This window comes from Chiroxiphia lanceolata, chromosome 2, assembly GCF_009829145.1.
Source record: "Chiroxiphia lanceolata isolate bChiLan1 chromosome 2, bChiLan1.pri, whole genome shotgun sequence".
In the NCBI taxonomy this organism is placed as follows: domain Eukaryota; kingdom Metazoa; phylum Chordata; class Aves; order Passeriformes; family Pipridae; genus Chiroxiphia; species Chiroxiphia lanceolata.
Genome location: NC_045638.1, coordinates 96,962,935 through 96,989,495, shown reverse-complemented (window position 1 = coordinate 96,989,495; position 26,561 = coordinate 96,962,935). Strand labels below are relative to the sequence as shown.

General features: G+C 38.2%; 1 protein-coding gene across 11 annotated transcripts in view; it reads right to left on the bottom strand.

Moving 5' to 3' along the window:
* ZBTB20 (zinc finger and BTB domain containing 20) overlaps positions 1-26,561 on the bottom strand; it is a 477,688-nt gene that overhangs the window by 298,404 nt on the left and 152,723 nt on the right. For all 11 annotated transcript variants that reach the window (XM_032678457.1, XM_032678452.1, XM_032678453.1 and 8 more), the window contains one exon: positions 15,731-15,806. The gene's annotated coding sequence lies outside the window, so the exon portion shown is untranslated. The remainder of the gene's footprint in view (positions 1-15,730; positions 15,807-26,561) is intronic.

Here is a 26,561-nt window from a genome sequence, read left to right as displayed (position 1 = left end):
TGGCCCAGCCTCTGACACCAGACTACCCTATCTGCAGGCAGAGAGCACAGCAGCAGCTCAGATCAACGTGATCTCTATCACTTGGGCATGGCCTGCAGGAAACACCAGATCTTACAGAAGACCAAAGACACCAATAACACTTGCAATAGGATCTTCACAGTAGCACTGGTCATTTCAGAATTAAAAAAACCTCAATCCAAACTCTCATAAATTATTGTTGAGAAATGCGAGGATAGAGTACAGTCAGTAAAAATGGGAACAATGGAAGGGCTGTCTCATCAACTTGTCCTGTACAACTTCCTTGAGCTGAGACAGCCTTCATTTCCTGGCTTACAAAGCACCAAGCATTTTGTTAGGACTAAGTAACAGATAAATAATTATCAGCCAGAACAGTGAGGAGTGGGTGTATATGAAGACAGTGCTAGCAAAGAGCAAATAAAACTGAGCTCTTGGTAGGCACCTTTTCAAGATAGGGAGCAGGACATTTTGCAGTGCCCTACTGAACACCAGAGGAGGTAGGTGAGCACACAAGAACAGACCAGATGAAGGTGTGAGAGAAAGCAAGAAGTGGAAGGAAAACGGGGTGTGTGTATATTTTTCTGGGTGACATGTGTAACAATGGTGAATACTAATGATTTCTAGCAATTAAAAAGAATAACAGGAAAATAAAAAGGGGAATGTGGCAAGGCACAGAACAAACACGTCTGTAAGGGGTACAAATGAAAGTTGCAATTTACCAAAGAATAACCATTCTGCACATTTTATGTAGCATGTCAAATCTATCAGATTTTTCTCTTATTAAATCATCATTCTACAGCAACAATCATTCTCTCAATCAATCCCCCGTGTTAACAACTCTTAGTAATGACTAACTTGGCAGGAACCGATGTTTACATATATTTGAAAGTCCTGAGCACTGTTCTGTATTTTTGGATGTTAAATTTCCTTTACGTTTTGTCCCTTATTTTTTAACCTGTTTTTAAAGGATGGATGCATTCAATTGGAAAATAAAGTTTTGTGACACAAACACTCAGATTATGTTAGCTCGGGAAATTGGCAATGGGATAAGAACAAAACCATTCACCTCCTGATTCCTGACTGAAATCTAGTCCAAGTGAGATAGTCACAGAAGCTATAAGCCTCCCATGGTGGCTTTGTGATTTGAGATTATTTTTTATGAATCTCAATCCACTTCAGGCCAAGAACCAGAATCGCAAATCCACTGCCTCAATGAGCATTAACTATCATCACTGCACACAGTAACAAGGGAGATGCCAAAAACCAAACTGGTCCTGGAGTCAGACTTCCCACCTTATCCTGGGAAATGATCACTAAAAAACAGGGTATTTTTGTTCTGTGCAGATGTGGAGCAAGGGAAACACGTATATATCTATCTATTAAACAGAAAACAAACCTGTAGTCACATCACGTAGTTGCTGCAACATTCACCTGAAGTGTGAGCTGGTTCTCCAGGACTTCAGCAGTCCTCACCCTCTGCAAAGCCAGGAGGTGTCTTATGTTCTGGCCCTGTATCACTTGAGAACTGAGTGAGGGAGGGCATGGGGAGAGGACAATACAGCAAAGGTTTTCCATCATAACTCCTGAAGAAGAAGCAGCAAGCCCATGCAACCCTTTAACCCTAAAATCAAAAGAGCCTCAGAACAAGTGCAGGCTTTGGTCATTATTTGGTCCATTTTTCCTGCCTAGATAAGAAAAATAAATGGGGTATTTAATTTTGCAGAAGACCAAACCTGAGGAGGGCTGTGTTGCACTTTCTATTTTATTTGGGACCTGACTGATTAACAAAGCTATTTCACTAAACAAACATCCTATGACATACAACAAAATAATGATGCTCAGGCATATTTCTCATGGCTCCTTCTTTTAGGGACCATGAATCATTAAAATCATTTGGGAATTAGCTACTCAGCTTCCTACGTTAGATACGTTTGCTAACCTGAGAGGGGTAAAGGTCTCAGGACTCAACAGTAGGTTTAAGTTTGTCCACCATCTGTGCTGAAGGGCAGCCAATGCAGATTGCACCTTCAGATCTGCACTTGGGTGCCTCTCTGTTATGTTTCATTTCACACTTCTGATCTCCCTACCTTAGAAACAGCAAAAATGCACAGCTGATGAGCCAAGTTTGCATGCAACTTGAAATTGTTCTTCCGTGGCTGTAGCTTGCATGTGCACTTGACTATTCAAAGGTAAGTGAGATGAGAAATAGAGCTGCCTTTAAAATGGCCAAGTATTGTTAATTTTACATGGGGAGTTTTGGAAGCAAGTAGTTATTTTCAGTTTTCAGAGGCATCACTGAAAGTATTCAGGTATACAAGTAAAAGTTGGTAAGAAGGTCAGACATTTTCTCCTTCCATTGCCCTTCATTAATTTTTTTCTTTTCCCTTTTTACCAACAAGAAGAAAAAGGAAGACATTAACAAAATGAAAAATAAAAAAGTATTGATTTGATGATCCTTATCCAAAATAAATTTTTTGAGAGGGAGTAGCCTTACAAGTTTTAAAGTATACCTATAAATACATACACACATAAATGTTTCTATCACAGCAAGTTCCAGTAAAATGTATAAAAATTCTAAGTATACCTAAGTAGATAGGCTAAGTACAGTTAAATTCAGCTGCTAAACTGGAAGGAGCAGATAAAAAAAAAGTAAAACTATTAAGAATTTGGAAAAAAGTCACATCTTTTATATGAATTTAAACTTAGGATCTGACACAGAGAATGATGATTTAATTTAGGAGTCATAAGGTTAATAATGCTGATTCACTTTCAGAGAATTCAAATACACATTGTTTCTTTCTAAACCTTTTAAATTGTTTTAAGCATGTTTTAGGGAGGATCCAGAATGAGCCAACTTGCCAAGAGAACCTGTATCTCAGTGGAAGCCAGTATTCAGCACACTCAAAATCATAAATTACAAGTTACATTAGTCCAGCAGAGCAAGGAACCACTATTTTAGGGAACAGGTATGTCTTCACTGAAAATAAAAAGAAATAATTTTCAGAATTCCCAGTAGACAACTTCAGCTCTCATTTAACATTAATTTTTATGGACACTGACTACACATCAAAAAACCACTTGTGAACTTGCTCTGTGTTTTTGGGAAAGCTGAAAACACCAGGAATCAGAGAGAACTCAAATCTAAGTATGCTTCACAGAGAACCCAAATCAAAGCATGCTTCAATCTGCCTTGCCTATTGTGAGGAAAAAGGTAGCACTAGCCCAGCTTACATGCAGGGACTGCACACAGGCCCACGCTGATATGTTGAGCACTCTGATGATGTGCTGGGCCCCAGTGTGCTTTTCACATTGATTTAATGTGATTTTCACAGTTTGATCAGTGAATCTGGACTCTTAGTATTCTTGGTTTCTGAGGAAGCTCAGATTGCTGCTCAGCTGGTTTAACTTGATAACTGGCACGCTGGGCTTCAAGCACTGGTATTTAACCATCTTCTTCAGTGACAGCATATAGGTTGGGATCTGACCATCACTTTGTGTACCAAGTGACCCACAAGCTGAGAGTCTTTACCAAGAATCGGAGGACACAGATATTTACCATGCAATCCCCTAACAACATGTTCACCAGTGTGGATAGTAACACAGCAGTGAATAAAATCTCTTCAGTTATTTCCTACAGGAGAAAGTCTCCGATGAAGAAGGAGTACCTCAAGTGAAGACAGCATCACTTCTACATGCCAGATCTGACCTTGACACGGTATCTGAACCTAGAGCAGGATTTGAATTTTTCAATTAGCTTCACATGCTCCAATTAGTTTCTCAAACTGCACAGAAAGCAGAGGAAGTTCAATAGTAAGACAACAGTAAGCTTTTGAAAAAACATTATAGGGAATAATTGTGCTCTGGAGGATTTATTTATTTACTAATGCAAACAGTACACACTGAGATAACATCTGGCAGTGTTTATTACAATGAAACCCAATCAATACTTCTGTCTACTACAATATCTGTCCACAAAATAGTCATTCCTCCTGGCACTCACAACAAATACTCAACTATGTATTGTAGTAGACTTTGCCAGCAAAAAGGGAGGTTGACACCCCAATTCTTCTTTTAGAAAGAATTAGATGTACCTAGACACAAGAATGGTGGTGGAAAATTAGAGAGATGCAGCTCATAGCATTACAAACAGCATTAGAAATTCATAAAATCATAGAAATCGAATTTCAAACCTATGAAATTCTTTGGGTTGGAAAGGACCTTCAGGATCATCTAGTTCCAAACCCCCTGCCATGTGACACTGCAGTGACACCTTCCAGCAGATCAGGTTGCTCAAAGCCCCATCCAGCTTGGCCTTAAACACGTTCAGGGATGGGAACTCAATAGCTTCTCTGAGCAACAACCCTACAGAATTTCAAAAAGCTGTATATCCCAGACTTATTTCTTGTACCTCAGTGGAGGGTCCTGATCAATGGCAAGTTGACTATGAGTCAACAGTGTGTCCTGGTGGTCAGGAGGGTCGACATGTCTGGGAGGGCATCAGGCAAAGCACCACCAGCCTGTTGAAGGAAAGGATTGTCCTGCTCTGCTCTGACCTGGGGTGGCCTCACCTTGAATATTGTGGCAGTTTTGGGCATCATGATATAAGAAAGATATTAAGCTGTTAGAGAGTTTCCAAAGGAGGGCAGCAGAGATGGTGAAGGGCCTTGAGGGGAAGCCATATGAGGAGCGGCTGAGGTCACTTGGTCCGTTCAGTCCGGAGAAGAGGAGACTGAGGGGAGATCTCGTTGCAGTCTACAGCTTCCTCATGAGGGGAAGAGGAGGGGCAGGCACTAATCTCCTCTCTGTGGTGACAGGACTTGAGGAAACAGCATGAAGCTGTGCCAGGGGAGGTTTAGGTTGGATTTTAGAAAAAAATTTTTCACCCACAGGGTGGTTGGATGAACAGGTTCCCCAGGGAAGTGGTCACAGCACCAAGCCTGACAGAGTACAAAAAATGTTTGGACAATACTCTCAGGCACAGGGTGTGACTCTTAGAGTGGTCCTGTGCAGGGTCAGGTGTTGGGCTTTGTTGGGCCCTTGTGGGCCCCTTCCAACTTAGGGCAGTCTATGATTCTACAGTTACTTTTGCTAGTGAGCTACCAGGCCTTTTGTGGCATTTTACAGCTACAAGTAAAGGCAGAAATTTTGACTTCTAATTTCCTTTTGAAGTCAGGATTCAAAAAGAAGTGATACTGAACCTTCCCACATAATTAAAAAGCCAAAAATAAATTTGTTTTGAAAGTTCTGTGTATTAGAATTTCCAAGTAAGCCCTTTCATTTTTTTCTATTTCTGTATTTACATTATTGCACATCACTGTAGAAAAACTAGCAGTATTTCGAGCAATGAAAAAAGTTACTCAGCTAATGCTTAGCAGTTACTGAATCTTCACCTTTCTGAAATCTAAGTGCCTCTTGCAGTCTAACAAACAGACTGACGTGCAGTAAGACATGCACTACTACTTACATATCATGAAATTAAGAAAAAACTAACAAAACCATGCAAAACAAAATCAATACTATTATTTTTCCTCCTTACATTTTAATTGCTATAATTTTGCTTTTGTTGAAACAGTCATTTCCAAAGAAAAATTATATGTCTGTTTAATGTGACTATACATAAAATAAATGTACATTTGCCCCTGTTTAATTTCACATTTTGCTGGCTCACTGTTCAAGGCATTTCTATTTGTACAGAGCCTAGAGGTAAAATAAGACCTTCTGTGCTACACCAAGTCCTGAGGCATGGGCTATGCTCAGAAGTTATTGTGGTGATATGTTACCTTTTTCCCCATAAAAACTTCACTTTGACAAGATAATTGGGACTGTAGTTATGAACTGGAGAGAGCAGGGAGAAGAGGGGACACAATTTGTTTTCCTCTCTACTGGTCTAGATCTACTGGGCAGAGGAGAGCACATTTTAAGTTGGACTGGTACACTGAGCAGCCAGAGTAAACACAGCAGCATTGAAGATGCCTGCTCCTATAATTTGTGTTCCATAAGGTTTGCACTAGTATTTCATGTTTAGCTTTTTACTATTTCTTGTCCTCCGCACCATCAATATCTTTCTATAACCTAAAGGTCCTAATGATATGGCTATTAGAAATGAACTGGGGAGGAATTATAACAACAGTGCTATATTATCAAAGTGGTGAAAGACACAATAACTTACCTTCCAAGCACTGAAAGGGGTGAAAATCCCACTACGTTAAATGGAGACCCTATAAAGGGCAACAGTACTATCCACTGCTGTCAATTTGGCCAGATGAATTTCTGCCACACTTGCAAATACACAGAATATTTGACCTAGCTTTAAGTACGAAGGCTGAGATTTCAAATGTGCAGAACAGGCTCCATTATTTTTTTTCTATGTTTAAACTAATACAGGACAAATACAGACTTAGTTCTGAAAGCTCTCAACGCTGAGAAAGATCGGTGCAGGAGTTTCCATTTGCATATCAGTGATGCAGAGCAGTAAAAAAGCCAAAGTGAGACAGAGACTGGGACTTTTACCCCTGATTCAAGCAAGAACCCCACCCCAGTCCAGCAGAGGACCAGTCTGTCAGAACTGCATACAAAATTTCCTAGTTCCTCATCAACTCCACAAACTAAAGAACTTATTGTGAGCTAGTATTAAAAGTGGGTTAGATAAAAGTGGGGAGGGGAATGACTTCTAACCAATAGAGTCTTATAAACTTCCATAAAAGAACTCCAAACCACCTGAAAATAGGAATAAATCCAAAATAAACCTTCATTCAACCACTACCAGGCAAAAATGTGCATGTGACAACTTTTATGTCACTTTGATATTAAAACAGGGTAAATCTAGTTGTTTGAAAAAAAAAAAAAAAGCCTCTCTAAAGAAAGCATGATGTATTTATTTTCCCCACTGTAAAATATTTTTTCCCCTACATCAGCTAAGGAAAGTCCTGCACTTCCAGCAAGACAGCAGACAGAGCAATTGGTAACTGCCCCTCACCAGGGGCAGCACTGCTGGAGAGGGGTAACAGATGAATACATGTAAATGCATCAGACATACCATAAGCCACCCAATGTAAAGGGCCAGCTCAAGCACATACATTTACAGTGATTACTGACTTCACTGAAAGGAATGTGGAAGAATCTCAGTGACTTCACTGGGGCCAGGATTTCTCTCTTTATCTGTAAAAGAAGTGATCAGAAAATGGCTGCACTCAATACAGAAATGGTGTGCAGAGATCTGGCAGGGATCACAGGTAATAATTATGTTCAACGTTAAATAAGGAACATCTATTTTGCTAAACAGTACATTTATTTTACAAGAAATAGAGGCATAAGGAGCTTAAAGAATAACTACTATATGGTATAGATACATTATAAACATTATGACAGAGACAGAGTAAGAGATTTTTAGAAATCAAATGCTTTTAAATGTAATTAAATCATAATAAAGATAATCACATAGAAAACTGTGCTCCTGACAGTCTGACAATGCAGGGACATCAGAAATGTTTTCCACCATTATAAGGCACAGGAAATCTATGCCTATCTCATGTTGATGAAAGGAAAATTCTATAGGGGGATAGAATATGTATTTTAACAGCTGGTAATTTCATAAAAAGTAAAATGTACCTAGCGCGTTTGGAATTCTCTGGGACACAAATGACTGCAGTAAGGAAAAAGATCTTACCAGTAAAAAAACCAAGTCTTTACTCTCTCGAGCTTCCCTTTGGTTGCCTCTAGGTTGAATGCCATCTAACAAGATGCTTCCCTTTGCCCTTAATACATCTCAAGTACTGGATAAAGACCCTGACTCTGGGGTTTGAATTCTACTTGGAGTCATGCACCTGAATGTTATTGCATCTAGCTTTGGAGCTAGTAGCAAAGTGCCCTTTCATCATCCATTTCCGTATCTTTGCAACAGTCTAAGATATACATACAAGAAAAGAATGACATTTTGAGCACCCCAGAAGTTCAGAGGCTGTCTGAATGCAAAGTTTTGGTTCAATAGCACTCCAAAAACATATACATTATAGGATTTTATATTTTTTATAGATTATAATCATACCTACTTGTTGTGATTACCTTCCTGCATTAAGAATTCTGAACTCTTGCCAAAGTACAGTTCCCTGGACAGGACAGGGAACCATTTGAGGTGACCATGACTGGTATCCTGAGGAAACTAAATATTTGCTAGGTATCTAGAGTGGTACTAGTATCTGATTGTTTCCCTCAATGCTGTTCTAGAGTCACGTGTATCAGCACATAGGCATGAAACCAGCACAGCATAATAAAGACTGGTAAACTGAACAAGAGTTTGTCATGACAAATGTCTTCTTGAATGGAAAGCATGATCAGAATAAGGGCAGATGCAAATGTAGAGTAGTATTTTCTAAGCCACACACACACACAAAAGCTGAGAAGTAGTAATATCTCAATGTGTTATTGAGGAAGGAAACGGAAAACGGGATCATTTCTGGGGTGATTTTCACATGACCAAGAGTCACAGGGACAAATTTGATAGCACTGCAGCCCTGACAAAAGTAACAAAAGAATCCCTTCCTTCCTGCAGGATTGAAACAATTATGAGGAATCAAAACTCTTACATTCAGGTGCCATCCATGAGCATCAGTACCTATAGCAACCCTTCCTATTGATTCAGGGATTTTTCACTTCTAATCCTGCTATATTTTCCATCAAGATGATAGACTAATTTAATTCTATACCTTCTTGGTCACCTGGTTTCTGGATCTCTCAGCATCCTCTCTCTGCATTCCTCAGGCTTGTGTGATGCCTTGACCACTAGAATTTCTCTCTAATTGCTAAATGCATCCAGGCTAAAGCTGTCATTTACACACTAAACATGCCCCAAAGGATGATCATTTTATAGCTGTTTGCTTCAAGAATCCAGTATCACTTGTTCTGGAGAAGTGACAGCCACTGAGGCATAAGAAGGTTAGTCATGTATTAAAACAGGGCAACAGACATGACAAAACAGATTACTCTCCTCACTTGAAACCCTACTGAATGGAAAGAGAAGCTGGGAAGATATAAGAATTCAGCTGCCTTTGGCTCAGATTTTTCCATTGATGGTCTGATCTTGCAAACTATATATATAGGAACCATGCCACTATACCCCACTTAAATGAATTGTGGCTGCATGATTATGACCTGGTTCATAACATGGAGTGATCTGGTGCACAACTGCTACCATTGCTGTTGAGAAATAATGTTGAGAAAACTTATGCCATGAAAAGGTTCTGCTAATAAAAGTCACATGATTCTCAATCACTTATTGCAAGTCTTGAAAGAAAGGAGATAACACTCTTCCATTCTGCAAAATAGTTTCCTTATTCAAAATTTCAGTGAGAACACTGCATGAACTAGAATGAAATTTCTATGGAAACATTATGAAGACAATGAAAAAAAATCTGCCAGAGAAAGCAACAGGTTCAAAAAATTTGTTAATGCAGGTTCTGACTTAGGGATGCCTTCGGTTATTGCTGACACCAAAACATCTTGCAAAGTCAAATACTTATTTTTTTATTATGATTAAAAAATCAAAAAAAAAATAAAACAAATAAACTCATCTTTTTCATGCCAGTGGAAACTGTTGAAAACAACAGATGAATTTTGACACAACAGATTAAAATCTCTTCTAATCTATTATCTAGATGCAGGTGCAATGATGGGAAAGAGGGCAATAAGAATGAGATCCTTTATAGTAAAATTCAGAGCTAGATAACTTATAGTAATGAAGAAAACAGACCAGAAAGTTTGGGTAACTTACATTCATCAGACTGCCCTATATCTGACTCTGGAATTTGAAATGATTCAGTGTGAGTGTCCTCAGGGACACTGATGTAAATATAGAATAACCGCAGTGCCTTTCTCTGGAGTCCCTCCCATTACACACTGGTTTAGGGCAAAGTAAGAATACTAAGGCTTGGAAAAGGCCAGGTCTGTGTTGCCTTTTTTTCTTTGGTGGCTTATCTGATGACATATTTGGTCTAAGTTAACCTTCCTTGCTCAATAATATTTAATCTTTATTTTATCTTGAAGTAGACTAGCAAATGCTTTGATAAATGTAGTGGAAGATTTTCCACTTTCACCACAACATCTTCAGGTAGTGAAATGCTGAAGTGTTTTACTACAACTTACTACAGCAGTGCTATGCAGGGAATCAATGCTAATATTCCCATGCCTTTTTAATATGAGTGAATCACAGCCCATACTCCTTTATATACTAAAGCAACCACACACTGGAGAGTCATTTTCCTATCTTCATCTATTGTGGCCACTATTCTGCAAAAATAAGAGCTGCCATCTCTGAAAAAAAGTCTTGATTCTACCCATTTGTACACTACAATTGATGCCCTTAAAATACAAACCTACAACAACAACCAAAGCACTACACAATCCCTCCACTGCCCAAAAAACCCTAAATGTTAAACATTTGTAAGAAAACAAAAAAAAGCATGAGGGACTTAATCGACAGTAATTCCCAACTCCTTTTCTGTGCTAAGTTGTGAATGAGACTGACTAAAACCAACCTGAGAACTAACAAAATTTTCAGGCTGGCCAACTGGGTTTTGAGATTAGCAGTTCCATTAAGTGAATACATCTTTCAAGGATGAAAATTCATGAAAATTCAGAAAACAGAGACAATTAAGAGAACAGAGACAATTACAAAGCTCCCAATCTCCTGAGACTTTTACCTTTTCGTAGCAGCCTTTACTTCAGCCTCATTACGTATTTTCTCTGATCATCAATCCTATTTGCAACTTTTAACTGTCTCCATGTTCTGTGTCAGAGGAGTTTGTATCAGACAATACCTGGAGTGTCTCCACTAATCCAAATTTTAAAAACCAGTAACTGAAACAAATCAGCATTTGTGCACTGACTGGAAAGAAACCCTGCAGACTCTGTGCAACTGAGAATCTGTTCTTCAGTATCTATATGACTCCCTCCCCTGCCCTACTCTTAAAAAAAAAAAAAAGAAGGGTCAAAGCAAAATCCTGGCAGCCCAATTGAATCTTTGTAGAGACAGCGCGGTTTCAGTTATGAGAGGATGGAAAAATTAGAACCCTGGAGATCTTTTGGGAACATTAAGCTTTATTAATCAGGAATGTATTAGCCACATACCAACATTCCCAAACTGTACACTGAATCAGAGAATGCCAGGGAGCAACAGAACCCATCAAGGTTGGTCTTCTGTCTTATGGGAAGTTCTACCACACACTGAGAGATAGTTTTCCAAGCCATTCCTTAAAAAAGAAACTTCCCCTGCTTCCACAATACCTACAGGTTGTCCATTCCAGCACTTTACAGCTCATACAGTCACAACATGGTTCCTGATATGTGACTTGGTAATTTTCACTGCTCATTGAACTGATTTCTTTAGGTCTTTCTCCCAGTGGACATGAAGAACAATTAATCACTGTGCTCCTGATTATAAGTTTCACTCACTAGAATTTTTTTTAAATCATATTCTCCTTAATGCACAACAAAAGCAACACTTTCAGAAGCATATAATACCATGTAAGGCTCCTATATATCCTCTTGCCCCTGGGCTACATAACAATCAACCAGTTTCTGCTTTCTCAACAATTTCAACTCCAGGACAATTTCTGCCTTGACAAACATTTCTGACCTCTCCACATTTCCACTGGGGTTCCACAGGTAGAAATCAGGGCAGAATTTATCCCCATGAGTTTCTGGATTAATGTCTTGGTATAGGAAGGGGAAAAGCCAAAATTAATTCTCTTTGTTAATGCTAACACTATTCCTCAGTGACAGTCAGCCCCAAGACATTGATCTTTGTTCAAAGCAAGCACAATTCCATACTCATTTCACATTTGCAGCACAGCTTCTACAAGCCAGTATCTTCTGCATCAAAAGAAAAAAAAGGAAAAAAAAGAAAAAGGCTTAAACTCAGGGGGGCTTATGTTTTGTCAGAGGAACAAGAACTGGGAATTTGGAGGACTCAAAGCCCATCTTAGACCTGAAATTCTAGTTAAAAGAGCAAGTTACAGGAGGGAAGGACAGATCACATATCCATCAGGAACTATGAGGATTCTTGCACTATAAAGAACACGGTAGGGTAACTTGTTTGTTGCTTCAAAACTCTTCCTTCATTTGAAAGCACTACTGTGATGGACGAAGCCCTTCTCAGCCCTGACATCCTGACGCTACACATGCAGCCTGCACTCTGGGATGCCAGCTTACTGTGTCACATTGGTTTGGGTTCTGCCTCTTCCTTTCCTTATGCCTGCAAGCTCAATTGAACTTATGAAAATTCAAACTGTCTTCTGTCTGTTTCATACATCATCAGCAAACAATCACTAGGCAAAATGAATTTGCTTTATGTAATTTGTAGGCTACACAAATGCCTCTGCTGTATAATACCAAAAAAATGGAATAAAGTTTGGTTAATTCAGCATGGAGGGAAGTAGCAAAGCAGCAGTACAAAGAGAGAACACAAACAATAAAATACTCAACAGTAGGGAGAGCAACATGGGAAATACTTCTGTAAATCGGAGTTGGCCTTGATACCTTTGAGTGATGGAATTAAAAAAAAGCATAACCAAATTGTGAAAGATCACCCCCACAAGTGGCTATATCTCCATCCATTGTGATTTGTCAACACAATATACTTATTAATAATAACAATGGTTACTATTTATCCTCTAAGAGCTTCACAAACACAAATTCAATAATGTTCACAGAGCTGTATCAGTTTGAACTAGATTGAAAATGTGATCAGTTGAACGGGGCACAGTGAAGTTAAATGACTTGTCCAATGCCACTCATTGATCCAGCATCCATTAAGATTAGAACACTGGATCTCTTGGTCAGTAATCAGATCACAAAGCTGTGTAAGGCTGAAACCTTGACAAACCAACTTCTTTTTTAACAAAAATAACACATCATATACTCTTTATTGCCCTCGGCCCTTGGCAGTGTAACTAAAACCATTGCTTTGAAAGCACATCTTCCACATCTCTTGTATAGGTTTACAAGGTTATGCATACAGAATCTTCTCCACACACAATACATTGTCACTGTCTCATTCCAAAATCATGCAGACGCTGAATGTGGGCAGAGGTAGCTCTAAATGCTTGACTGAATCCTATTTGGGGTCAGTTGCAAACAGCAAAATACTTAAAAAAGTATTTAAGTAGTCCCACTGACCTCAATGGATCTACTTGCCTATCAACCCACACAAGTTTAGTAGAGAGCACACAACATAGAAATCAGCCCACAGACCTTTTCCATAAAGAGTGTACCTACACCACATTTAGAAAGCTGAGTTCTCGTGCAGCTGTCTGACAGATGTTCATGTTGTGAATATGTATTTTCTTCTAATGCCAGGCACCAAGTCAAGCATATTTTATATTAGCCAAAAATTTGGTCCACCTTATATTAATCAGTTGTTTTAGAGCCATCCCTACCCTAAAGCAAGATTTCCACCCTTCAATTAAAAAAAAATCAAATACAAAACTATCAGAACATGGTTTGCTTTTTCTTCTTGTTGTTTTTGGGTTAGTACAGGAAAACCATATTGGCAAGTTCACCTTATTAAAGATCTGATTACAGCAAACATACAGAAAACAAAGGAAATCCTTAAAGCAAACCTTCCTCTATAAAAAAAGTGCCACCATTTTTATTGTGGCAAGTAACGAGTTGCATGGACACAAGGTGCAGTAAGAATCTCATCCTCATTTTATAGGATACATGTGCATATGTGAAAGTTTCTTCACCTTATTCTTCTGTATTGCAGAGACAGGCTGTATGCCAAGGCTACAGAACTTAGGAACAGCTAAAAGTTTAGAAGTGGGGCTTTTTCTTTTAAAGTAAATGATACAAGAAACTCAAGGATTAGAAACATAGGACCTTTACTTCATGGAACAGAAAGAACTAGACAGAAAAGACTTGGGAGTCGTGATCCCACACTCCATTCCCAGTTTGACCACTGATTCACTTGGACCTTGAAAAAGCTCCCCAAAATCTGTGTTGATGTACTTGATGCTCTTGATAAAAAAAAAAAAAAATAAATTTCCTATACATGAGTTTTACACTTGTGTATTTGTTTCCCCTCCAAAGCTTGAATCTCATATAACTAAGAAAAGTACATTCCAGGCAGCACCAATTATCAGGTCCATATATTGCTACTTGTTATTTTGCCTTAGGGCTGTCCATACAGTAGTTAGTGACCATTTGGATCCTAAGGATTCAAAGAACTTGTCTAAATTCACTCCTCACTCTGCTGTTCCATTTTTGAAAGAGAATTACTTTCCAACAAAAATTGTCCTGGTTGTTCACACTAAATAAGAAGACAAGTATGAAATTCTGTACTCACAGATTCAGAAGAGGTCTCCCATTTTTACCCAAACACCTCCCTTTAAATGGCTGCTGGACTTAGCAAATCCCCGAGTGTTTTCAACTCTGCTCACCAGTGTAATTGCAAGGTTAACCTCTGGTGGCCAAGGAAGCTGCTCATATTCAGCAATGATGAGCAGAAAATGTTAAATACCATTCACTGGCCACAGCCTGCAGTTAATACACAATATTTAAACAACACAATGGCATGGCCCTTGCCAGTAATGTAAAAACACAATGGAATAGAGCCAGAATGGCACAATCTGCCTGTCTGAGTCATGCTTGGCACTACATGCTGAAAGGGGCATGAATTAGCTGCCCACAGTGCGACTGTACCCTTTAGCTAGTTTACAATAAAACATTAAAATATATTAAAAAAATTAAAAAGGGGAGGAAGGAGTGATAAATCCCACCTAATAGTTAAAATATTTTAGCCCTGAAGTACAAAAGCACCACTTTGGAAGAAGGCTCTGGATTTCATTACAGACTGCACATTATGATCTCAAACAAGAAAACAAACTAACTGACTTTGCTTTGTAATATTCCCCAGCTTTGTACTGTTCAACTGAAATCAATCTTTTTCTTACTATCTACAAGCTCCTGGATTTTTTTTCATATATTATTTCATTACATTAAGAGTATCTGAATACAGTAGATTTTCCAGTCCTCTTTTGCATGCCTGTTGTTGAGCCACTGAAGTTCCAAATCTTAATTATTAACCCAAATACATTCAGATTCTAAATAAGGGTAGATCAGAGTGATGTACAATCTGACCTGCATTCATGGAATAACTCTCCTCTTAGAAAGAGACTCCTTTCTTGCTGAGAGACGTAGATGTTATTTTGGCTGTTTTGTTGTGTCACAGCACAGATGAATTAGGCATTTCTGCCTTCATCTACACCCTAAAGCAGCTGAAGTCCCCTGTGATGTCATCAGAAAGTTGTTTATTTTTTTTCTTGTATAAAGGAGAAGAATTTGTTACGACATCATAAGAAGAGAATAAACTATATTTTGTGCTATAAGGAATCTTCTGCTACTTTCTGTTATCTCTGCACCAACATGCAGAAATCCTCACTGACAAAGCAACAGGAACTGTAAGTCAATAAACAGAGATGCACAGTATTCCTAATAATACGCAAAACAAAGCAGAAAAGAATGATCTATTCAGTGGTCTGAAATTAAAGATCTGCTAGATGTAAGTTCCTTTTTAATTTTTAAATAAAACATCCTTTGAACTTCTAAATCCTATTCAAGGGGATTCTGACCTTTATCCAAAACCAGCTACTGTGCTAACACTTTGGATGCATATAGAGGAAAAATACGGACAAAAGGTACCGGAAAAGCTTTTACTTACAGGAACGCAGTGCAGCTTAATCTTTTTGTTTTTAAGGTGCAGTGATTTCAGCATCTACAATGTAACTTCAGGCAGTCTGAAAAGAAACAGGTTAAAATCTCTTTCAGTTATAATTGGTATTTCAGATTTAATTAAAAATTAAACTTTCATAATGTTTCACCATCCAAAGCAATGCATTATCAGTCAAGCGTAGCCTTTTTTTTTTTTGTTAAAAGAAGCTCTTCCCAGAGTAGTTTGCAATGAAAGAAGAAGGGGGAAAAGGCAATTGAGAGTAGCAAAATATATTTCTTCAGCAAAAGATCTCGGAATAACTTGGAAAGAAGCCTTCTGCCACTTAATTTTAACAATCAACCTTATACTAATTAAAAAAAAAAAAGCATCACAATTAAAGAAGACAGAAAAACACCATCACATACCAACGACTGTGAGGAGAAAAATGTTAATTTCAGCAAAACAAGGACATTGCTAGGACCAGAACATACGCACCAAAAGGGAAAATATGGTTTTACATAATGCCAGCCAACAGCATTTTTAAAAATTCGTTCTACAGCATGTAGCACTTTTAGACTGTTGCATGGAGGAGCAGAGAAAGACAAGTTCAAAAAGAGGAAAGCTGTTTTAAAGTGTACAAGGCAAAAGGTCCCTTGCAACCTTTTGTTAAGGGATACAAAATACCTCATCTATAAAACTGCACAGTTTTTTATCATGTAAAATAAATGTCACGTTACTGTGCAAAACAGATGATTAAGAAGTGGTAGCTGTAGACATAGCATTTGAACAGATGCAAAAAAAAAATATTTTTTTTTTTTCCAAAATGCAGTTGGAATAGTTGGAATGACAATAAAACTCCAGGGGTTGCACCATAAATATGAGTTTAAATGTTAGACTGGAGTTTAAAACCTGTGGTTTTAATTATATCTAATTATAAAAGCTCCACAACCAGGAGAAATGAGAAAACCAAAAAATATTAATAATAAATTCAAACAATTTTGCAATAAGTTGTCAGGATTCAGCCTCATAATAACAAACCATACTGCAATATACACAGACACATACAATGTATCAGTGTCTCCTTAAAGAAACAAAGTAAAACTTGATTAAATTTTATTTTTAAAAGGTGACAGCAGAACTTGCCTAATTTATCTCATTCAAAGTCCAAGCTATTCTATTCACCATCAGCACACTGACAGAGATCAGCAAATAAATCCTGGACGTGAATCTAATACTGATTTTGAATGTCCCACAGGCTGGGAGCAATTCCTAAGTGAAATTTTGCTTTATTCTCCCCTAAGTAAAAATCCAGTTCTTCAGACTGCAGAATTATACAAGCCTTCTCAATCCATCCCCACAGTTGTTTAAAATGAAATGCACTGCATCAGACAATATACTGTCACACAAACATGTTCATACACACATGTATACCACAAACAAGAATGAGCTCACGAACTTATTTGTGGGTTTAACTTTCCCACTCCATCAAGATCAGAGGTATTGAAGATCAGGAGACAAAGCAGAGAGTACAGAAGAGGACAGCACAGCAAGAACCAGAAACAATTCTTGAGCATTTAAATGATGGAACAAGAGCCCCTGACAGAGGCAGTAGGATGATGCCACAAGATAACCTTTATAGGCTTGGATGAAATTTTTCCTGAAGGAAGCATTTGAGAAACATGTTCTTCAACCTTTAGACAACATTATATCAAGCAACTTTCCTTCTTTCTCCTGATTGGCATGTAGTCAGACTGAGAAACAAGGGAGAAACCCAGGCAAGAAAATTGGAAAATCCATCAGAAGCAGGCAAGAGCACAACTGCCACATAAGTGATAACAGCTTCAGCCTTTGAACTTCCAATTCTTTCTCTTCCTTCCCCCTCCAAATTTACCCCTTTTCTAACACCTTCAGAACTGTAATGCTGGCAGGGAAGGAGAGGGGCAGCAGTACTTACAGTCCAAAGCTATTTCTTTTAATGAATGCAATGAAAAACTGACCTCAACTGAGAAAACAAAGAGCATTCACTGAGGGTGAAATGTATCCCTGTGTAGAGAGCCAGCATACAGACTGCACCACTGAAGCCCTATTCCAATGACCTAAATAGGAATAAATCGGTGCATGGACTTCACTGCTGCGAATTTTGTCCAAATTCTTGTAGAGAATGAGGAAACATGGCCCTCTCCTATCAAAGCACAAAGGCATAGCACCTCCTTCCCATGCTGGGCACCATCCTGACAACTCTTCAGTCTATATTCCCTGTATTTTTGACCTGAAGTCCTCCATGCTTTGCACACGTTCTTCTGATTGGAAAGGGAAAGGAGGGAATGCAACATTTAGCGTTACTCTCTAAGTTAAACATGAGGGCACAGTACCTGCAGACAAAGCCATCTCTCTCTTCGAGGCAGGAAGAGCCAGCACACACCATGATCCTTCCACTAAAAGAAACACAGTCTTGGAAACAGCTCTTTATGAGAGCATGCTCAATGCCATCTTGAAAAACTTGCAACTAAATAACCATAGTTAACAGAGAACCTGACATACAACAAACACAGCCAGAGCATCTTAAAGAGCTGTTTTAGCTACAAATTAATGTTAAACCCAGAGAAAACCTCATGAAACTCAGAATACCTATCATTGCCACTTTAGCAGTATCTTCCTTTTACAATCTGAGAAACCTGTAACTTCACCTGTATGAGTGAGACGTAGAAACAGAGGTAGATTCTTAAGCAGGAGACCTGCATTCCTGTGCACAGGTGATGATGCTTAACATCTGTGGGGCAGGAGATCATGATTGTTGACTGAAAGGAGTGCCCTAAGTCCCTTATGGAAAGCAAGAGACATGGCTCAAGAACAGGCAATGAACTTCTACTTGAGAGAGGTCCAAGAGCTGGAATTGCAAGAATGAAGAATATGGCAGGTCAGGAATGAGGCACATGAGTAAAGCGTTAACAGCAGAGCAAGTGTTAGCTCTTAGGAAAGGCTTTAAAAGCAAATATGAGAAGGTAAACACGCTTTGCTTTCTCATGATTTCTGATTGCCATAAAGCTTATGCAGAGACTGAAAACTGAGAGAGGAAAGCTACTGACTGTACGACTGAAGTTCATTAACAATATTCCATGACTTACAAGGGCTCCTGACTCTGCCTGACTCATGTTTATGGTCTAGTTCCCCACTTTCATAAGAACCACATTCATTCCATCTGAAAATTAAAGAGAACAAAAAAGAAGAGTATAATTTGTTGTTAGGAAACATTTCAGAAGCCGTCGGCTTTCTGCAAACTCTTAGCAAAAAGGAAGTTCCACATCTGCGAGGTTTTGATTTTCTTTGAATACCTTAAGTCAGATGGAGCAGGTTAATTAGAATCCCATATAGCTGATTAGTTATGAGGACAGGGAAGGCTAGGAGAGAATACAGTACAACACTTATTGATATATTTAGAATCTTCTACATACAGAAGTTACAGCATCAGTCATTGATCTTTCTCAAGTTCACTTCTGGAACTGAAAATCAATGATGAACCAACTGCCACACATAACTACTCAGAGAAGGTAAAATACTGATGTCCTGACTCAAGAAAAAAACCCATTGATAATATTCAGAAAGTCATCTTCAACAACAGGAAAAGGGGGGATTCGGAGGGCACTGGATGACAAACAGATGTACACAAACAAAAAACCAACCCAAGACCTTGAAGAGAATTTTCAAAACTGCTCATGGGCCTGACATGAGACCTCATTCCAGCTTCAGAATCTAAATGATTACTTAGAATATGGCCCAGATTATTTTCTGACATTTTAGGTTTGAAAACATAAGCAAGGCTATGGACTAATTGCATCACAGAAATGAAAAAGGAATGTCAATCTTTTACAGGTTCCTCATCTAACAACAAATAAGCAAACTTTGAAATTGGAACCATAGACACACCAGCACAATCCTCTGTCCAGGTTCATCAGTAATGCAAAAGAATAAATCTTATTAACATAGATACAACATTACATTACTGATTTTTTAAGATGAATGCACTGCAGTTGGTATTAGTTCTCCATAAACAGTTTTATTTTGTTATCAGTCTCTTGTCTTGAGGGGAGAGAACCAATAAAAGGGGGGGGGGAGGGAATAAAGTAATGTCAGTGCTTGAAAAAGTCTTTCTGAAAAGCTTTCCTGAATTGGAGACCTTCATACATTTTCTAAAAATATGCAGGAATTTCGGTAATTTCCAATTCTGCCTTCAAACTCACAGCTATTCATATGGTATAGCAGTCTTGATCTGGGCTTATTTGTAACACTATAGCACTGTGGCTCAAACCAGAGTCACAGGGCTGCTGATGGCAGAAACCTGAGGTTTTTTGTGATTCAGTAGAACAGGAGCAGAGGACAACCTACAGCATTGTGCTGGGATCAAGGGTTCCTTCCATTGCAGGAATGGACAACAGGAAACTAAAGGTTTCTTTGTCAAAATGGTGAATCTCCATCTGTTACTAGTTCACTGCAAAGATGAGCACCCACAGAGAATTTGTCTTCCTTATGGCATTCATCTTTTGAGCTTACTTTCCTAGTGAAGACTGTACCCATCACAAATTTTAATTTCCAAACCGTGGCTGTTTCAGCTAGAAAAACATTTTAATCAGGAAAAAGGTGTACTTTTGGCTACATTTCACACACATCCCCCGACAGTATTTGAACTATTTTTGTTCAAGTATGAAAAAAAACTACCTTTGGGCAAAGACTAACACTCCTTGAAATCTAGGTTTCAGAAAGTTAGAGATACTCAACTGAATAAAAGATGCCATGCATAATCCACCCTAATGGTCACTTCAAAACAGGTATTGGATGCAATTTCAACACAAGGGCCCTCAAACTTGTTAGATGTGTTGGATCCCCTAATAGCACAGTCCACCCCTCTCATTTGTTCCTACTGCTAACAGAGTAAGCAACAAGCACTTGAGAAGCCCAGCTGTGAAAGCATATGAGAAGCTGAACTTCTCAACCCAAAGAAGAGTTAGTCTCTATAACTGTACTTAAGATCTGACCTGGACTCCTAAAGTGGAGTTTAATGGATAGCTCTATAATCAGGTGGGACCCAGCATCCTTCTAAATACCTCTTGAAGCTTTCCTCCTACGCAGGGGCGATGATGGTAATCAAGTTGGCTGCTGAAAACCACGATATTCCTTATTCCAACTGTTTTCTTGCACAAGCTGTCCCTAGATCCTGTTTATGTTCCCAAGGAACAGGAATAGTGACAGCATGCAGCTTTCATGAGGCCTTGCCCAAACAATTCTTTCTCTAAAGATGCAGTTTTTTTGTGAAGCAGCTCTGAAGCTGATATTCTCTGAGCATCTCTTGGAATAAAGCTTGAAGACTTCACTTATGCCCTTTACAAGCTATTGTAGCATATAAGCTTCTCCTAGTTCTTTTCAAGGTTCGTAATGCTTTGATCTTCACAGCCTCCCTGCTCCTGCTAAATGGTATCATCTCCCATGGCTCGTATTATCTTTAGCACATAAAATGATAATACCTGTTAAGAAGCAGGCTCTATCATGTAATCACAGCAGAACCTTTACATTTATTCTGGTTTAACACAGAAACTTACATCAATAAGTGCTTCATTGTGATGGGTATTTCAATGCGGTGACAAACTGGGCAGATAAAGGTAATGTGGTGGATATAATTTGTTTGGATTTTAGCAAGGCCTTTCACACAGTACCACACAGGAAGCTCATAGAGGCACTAGAGAATTATGGTCTGGATACCATATTACAATAAGGTGGATAAAAACTGTCTGACAGATAGGAAGAAATGAGTTATTAATCAATGGTATTAGATAAGAATAGAAAGAAGAATCTACTCTGATGTCGAGCAATAGGTGCTAGGATTATCATTAAACAGATTCATTAAGGATGAGAAAGTGAATGTAAATACTGACAGCATCCAAAATTGATTATTCAAAAAAAAATTAATGTATGAAACATGAAAGGTATCAATATTGTAAGATACAAATAATGCAGATGTGCAGGAGCCAGAACAATGTGGTATTTGATACATCTTAAAATGCAAAATCATTATTGAAAACCAATAGCGAATTTTGTTTTGAACTCAGAAATAAAGTTTTCACTGTATTGGTTTGACTTCGTCATGGTATTCTGCACTGTTATGGTCTAGTTGTGAAATGGCTCCCTTGCAAAGCAAAGTAAAATAACAAATTGCAGTCATTGTGGTAAGGGACAATCATCTGGCTTACTTTCCTAGAGTAAGGATATTAGTTCTAATGATTAAGATTTTGAAGTTTTAAGTAATCACACGTAACATCCTTCGATTCTTCTTTGGAAATGAGGTCCTCCTTTAGTTGTAGCTCCAGAATTTCCACTGCCCTGCATAGTTAAAGCCTTTTTGTTACTGATTTCTGGTACAGGAAGTGACATTGAGTTATCTCCACAGACACACTGCGTACATGTAACACTCCAAGTTTGATGGGTACTACCTCTCCACTTCCTTCACAGATCTGCCCCAAGGAAAGTCTTGGATGAAAGGCAATGTACTCAGATGAAATGAAAAACCACGTGGCAATGCACATACACTTCATGGGACATTATGGCAGAGATCAAAGTGATAAACCTTTGTTTTCAATTCTACATATTCCTAAGTGTTGAGCAATTAAACATAGTTGAATAGTTACAGGATAAACTCAGCAATATCAGCAAGATGTGAAGTTCATTATATCTTTCTCTTTCCTTTTCCTTGCATGGAGAACACACCCCCAGCATCACAACCTCAGCTTACTTGTGCTGCTCCAAGAATAAGGCCAAAATAACTTTTAATGTTCTCCTTCTTTAGATGGCAACACTGAATAAGTGAGTGAAGGCTACAGGTTTTCAACTGTAAGAAATTTCATAAAGTTGTCACAACTTTTACTCTTGACTTATCACTAATGGTCATTGCCTTGCTATCTGACATCAGGAGACTGTGCCTGGTAACTCATCTCCATTGCCTATGAAATCTGTCATCTATGTTTTTGGGACCTTTGATCTTCTCCCAGGATCTACAATACTACTTCTACCCTCATGTAGCAGCCTAACCCTGTCTCCCTGACAAGCACCTCCTTCCCTCTGCCTTCACTGGGAGAATCCACCTTGTTTACACTGCAAAGCTTCCATTTTCCCTTCTTCACTGCGGAGAGAGAAGGGACTACAATGAAGGTGTGACACTCACCTCACAGGAGAAAGAGACAATGGGGGAAGTGCAATCAGCACAGAGACATGACTTTGGAGTTCTAATTGATGCCAGAGAAGTGGAATGAATGAGAGGCAGCAATACCCACTTCAGGTCTCTGGAGCAGCAAGTGTAAGTGTGGCCCTGATACACTTTAGATGGACTGTAAGTCCATCACTGTTACGCTACCCAAAGCGGATGCCTTATCTCTACAGGTCTGCCAAGGACGTTAGGAGAAAGTTGGGATTTTGATGTGTAAGAAGGGATGTACTACCTTTCAATAATAAATAAAATTTAAAAAAAAAAGCAAAGTCTACAGGATAAGTTTGGACTTCATATAAGCAGGTGCATCTCAGGTGGTACCGGGACTCTTACAGATTACACATGGACAGATTTTATCCCACCATGTGCAAAAGCACAAATCAATGCAGTTTTTTACTTTGGCACATTACTTATTCTTTTGCCAGAAGGCCATTAACCTGAAGCCCCAAACCAACAGCATCTTGCACAATGTCATGCACTAACCACGGCCAGAAGTTTCACATTATTTCAGTTTATGTAACTCCCATATTAAGCTCAAGGCCCAACGAGGATACTGAACAATATCTTATTGTACAGGCTATTGAGATTCAATATTACAGGGACAATGCTACCAACTCCCTCCAATTTCATTCATCTCAGAAATCTTTGCAAATTTAATACCAGAGGGCTTTGAGACCTTTGGACTTAACTGTAAATCTGCTGCTTAAACTTTTAATGTAACACCAATGTAAACTCTCAAATATTTCCCAATAAAGTCCATATATGTAATTCTTGTTTAATTCACAAGAAGTGAAATTCAAACTCAGATGGAACTATATAAAAGTCCAGGGAAGTTCAGTGCCTGCATTATGATTTGGCAAAGCTCTATTGTAATTTTTTTCCCCAGAAACAATGCAGAAAAAAAAAAAAGAATATATCAGCAATTATTCTAACTGATCACTGTGTCAAGACAGGAAATAATATTTAGAAAAAAAAAAAAGAAAAAAACCTTCCATTTACTTTCAATATTAGTAAAAACAAGAAAAAGCTTTCTGTGTTGCCAGCCACATCCTGCAAAGTCTATATAATAAAGCAATGGCATAATGACTAGATAAGTTTAAAATCTGGATTCAGAGACCTCAGCATCCTGCTGCCCTGGTCCAATACAAATTATATTTGCAGTTATTCCAGGGACCTTGAGTTATGGAGTGTACACACTTAAATCTATACACAATTTACCTCTGCTTCAAGTACTTAAGATGAAGAGTACACGCTAGGTATGAGCTTAGGCTTGCAGGGCTTCTGCAATGATTGAATTGTTCCAAGATAAAATTCACTCTGTCTCCATTTGCACTACAAAAAATAAAACACCCCTAAAATACAATAAAACGTTATTATTAGAAAAATGAGGTTGAGTATTCAACCTGTTCCGTAATCTGTGTTTAAACAAAGAGATAAATGTATTCTCCTGGTGGTCAACCAAACTACAGAATTGAAACTGATATATCATCTTTTAGCAGTAAAAAAAATTCTAACAAAAAATCGTATACAGAAAAATATAACGTTAAGTCCCACCATGTTAACACTAACACTGGGCAAAACACTACAAGACCATATGTTAATTACATTGCACATAAAGAAGAAGTTCAGATATGCTAGTGGTAACTAAATTTCTAATAAAATAACAACTTCAATCTTTTTCAAGTCTTTTCCAAAATACCAGAAGTGATTAGAACACATTATGGACTAGTCACTTGCCAAGTTTCATGTTTGAAATCAAAGCTGTTTTAAAATTTCCTGAACAACAAAAAAGCATTTTAAAACTGGTAACATTCATTCATGGTGATATAAGCAAATACCAGCCAATCTGAATCTTAGAACATTCTTGATCTAATGCCTTTGTGTTGCAACTAAGCCCAGAAAAATATTTCAGGCCCAATTGCTGAGACAATATAATAATATTCATAAATAAAAAGGATCATTTACATATTATACAACTAAACTTTTTTTTTCTACAATATACCTTGAAAGTATTAAAAGGAGAGATCCTTTGGGACTATTGTTGTCATAACTGAGATGCATTTACATTTACAAAATTTACCAAACATGAACCTGCCTCTAATTTGCATGGAAGATCTCAGCACTCTTCAAGTACTTTCTCAATAAATAACTATAAAAAGGAAGTGGGTCTATCATGGAGGAACTGCTTAGTTTCTTTGCATGCACTGAGGAACTCTTTTTGAAATAATGCAGGACAGCATCATCTCATGCTCGGTCGCCCCCCACCCTCTCTCCGCTAAGTAATACATAAGGAACAAAATTTGAACCTGTATCTTCCACAGTAAAGGCACTTGCAAAATACACTGAGCCTGCCAGGATACAAAACACCAACTGCTATTCCACTCTGTGGCTACCTTTTTTAAGATTGCTGCCTGTTTATTCTAATGTATGCAAGCAACAGAATGAAATTCAATAAGAAGCTGAACTTTAGGGTAATACTTTACAATAAAAAGAATAATATTCTAGGATTTATATGTACCTATAAATTCTCATTATGCATCTGTGTGTACTAATAGAGCCTATGACACAAAATACCATATTATTTAATGTCAATTGAATGAAGGTTTACTTTTAATTATATATAATCAACTGTCCCTATAATCAGTTGGTGCAGTAACTGGGCTGAAATTTCCAAACATATTCAGCCTTTCCTCCTTGAATCTCAGAATTATTTAGAAACACACTTTCTTTTCCATTAAGAGACACGGGGATGCCAACAACTACATTATTACCCCAGCAGATCCAGAGATGCTGGAGCAGAACTATGAAGTCCAGCTGCCAGATCTTCTGCTGTAGCCATCTGACAGAAAACTCTCTCCCTCATGCATTTCTCTCTTTTAGCTTAAGTTTTTACTCTTTAACAACGTCCTACGACATTAATGCCTTTCTATTTTCTAAGTGACTGAGCCTCATATTTGGCCAAGAAAAAAAACTTTCCATCTCCTGAGCTGTAACTCAAACCAGCCTAGGGTTTTATGTAGTTTGTGATCTCCTTTCTGTCCTCATTGAGTTGAAGTCTGCACTAAGAAAAAATAGCCAGTTCACAGGGACAAAAAAATATATCTCTAATGTATGTAAAAATGCTTCCCCTGGTGAATTACAGGAGAAAAGTTGGGGGTTTTTCTTAATTCTAAGCCACATTAAGTCCAAAAGGAGAAAGTCCTCCACAGAAAATGTGTACAGAATTATTTCTTAACTCTAGAGACTGCAGAAAATTCCACTGTGTTAAATAAGGTGGTACCAAGGCCACTTAAACATATTAGCATATTCAATCTGCATCCCCTAATTGTTCTTAAAAACGCTAATGAAATGTTCCAGACCACTTTTTATTTGTAGGACTTCTGAAGTCATCCATTACCACCATTTCTCTTAAAGCAGCACAGCAGTCCACATATCACTGGTATTGCTTCTGGCCTGCAGCAAACTCTTCAGTCACATTGCTCTGGCTCACCTTTTTTGCAGTTGCTAAATTTCATTTGAAAACAATTTGACCACCACCACCCTGTCCTCTTGCATAAAAAACAACAACCTCCCAACAAAACTAGCTAAAAG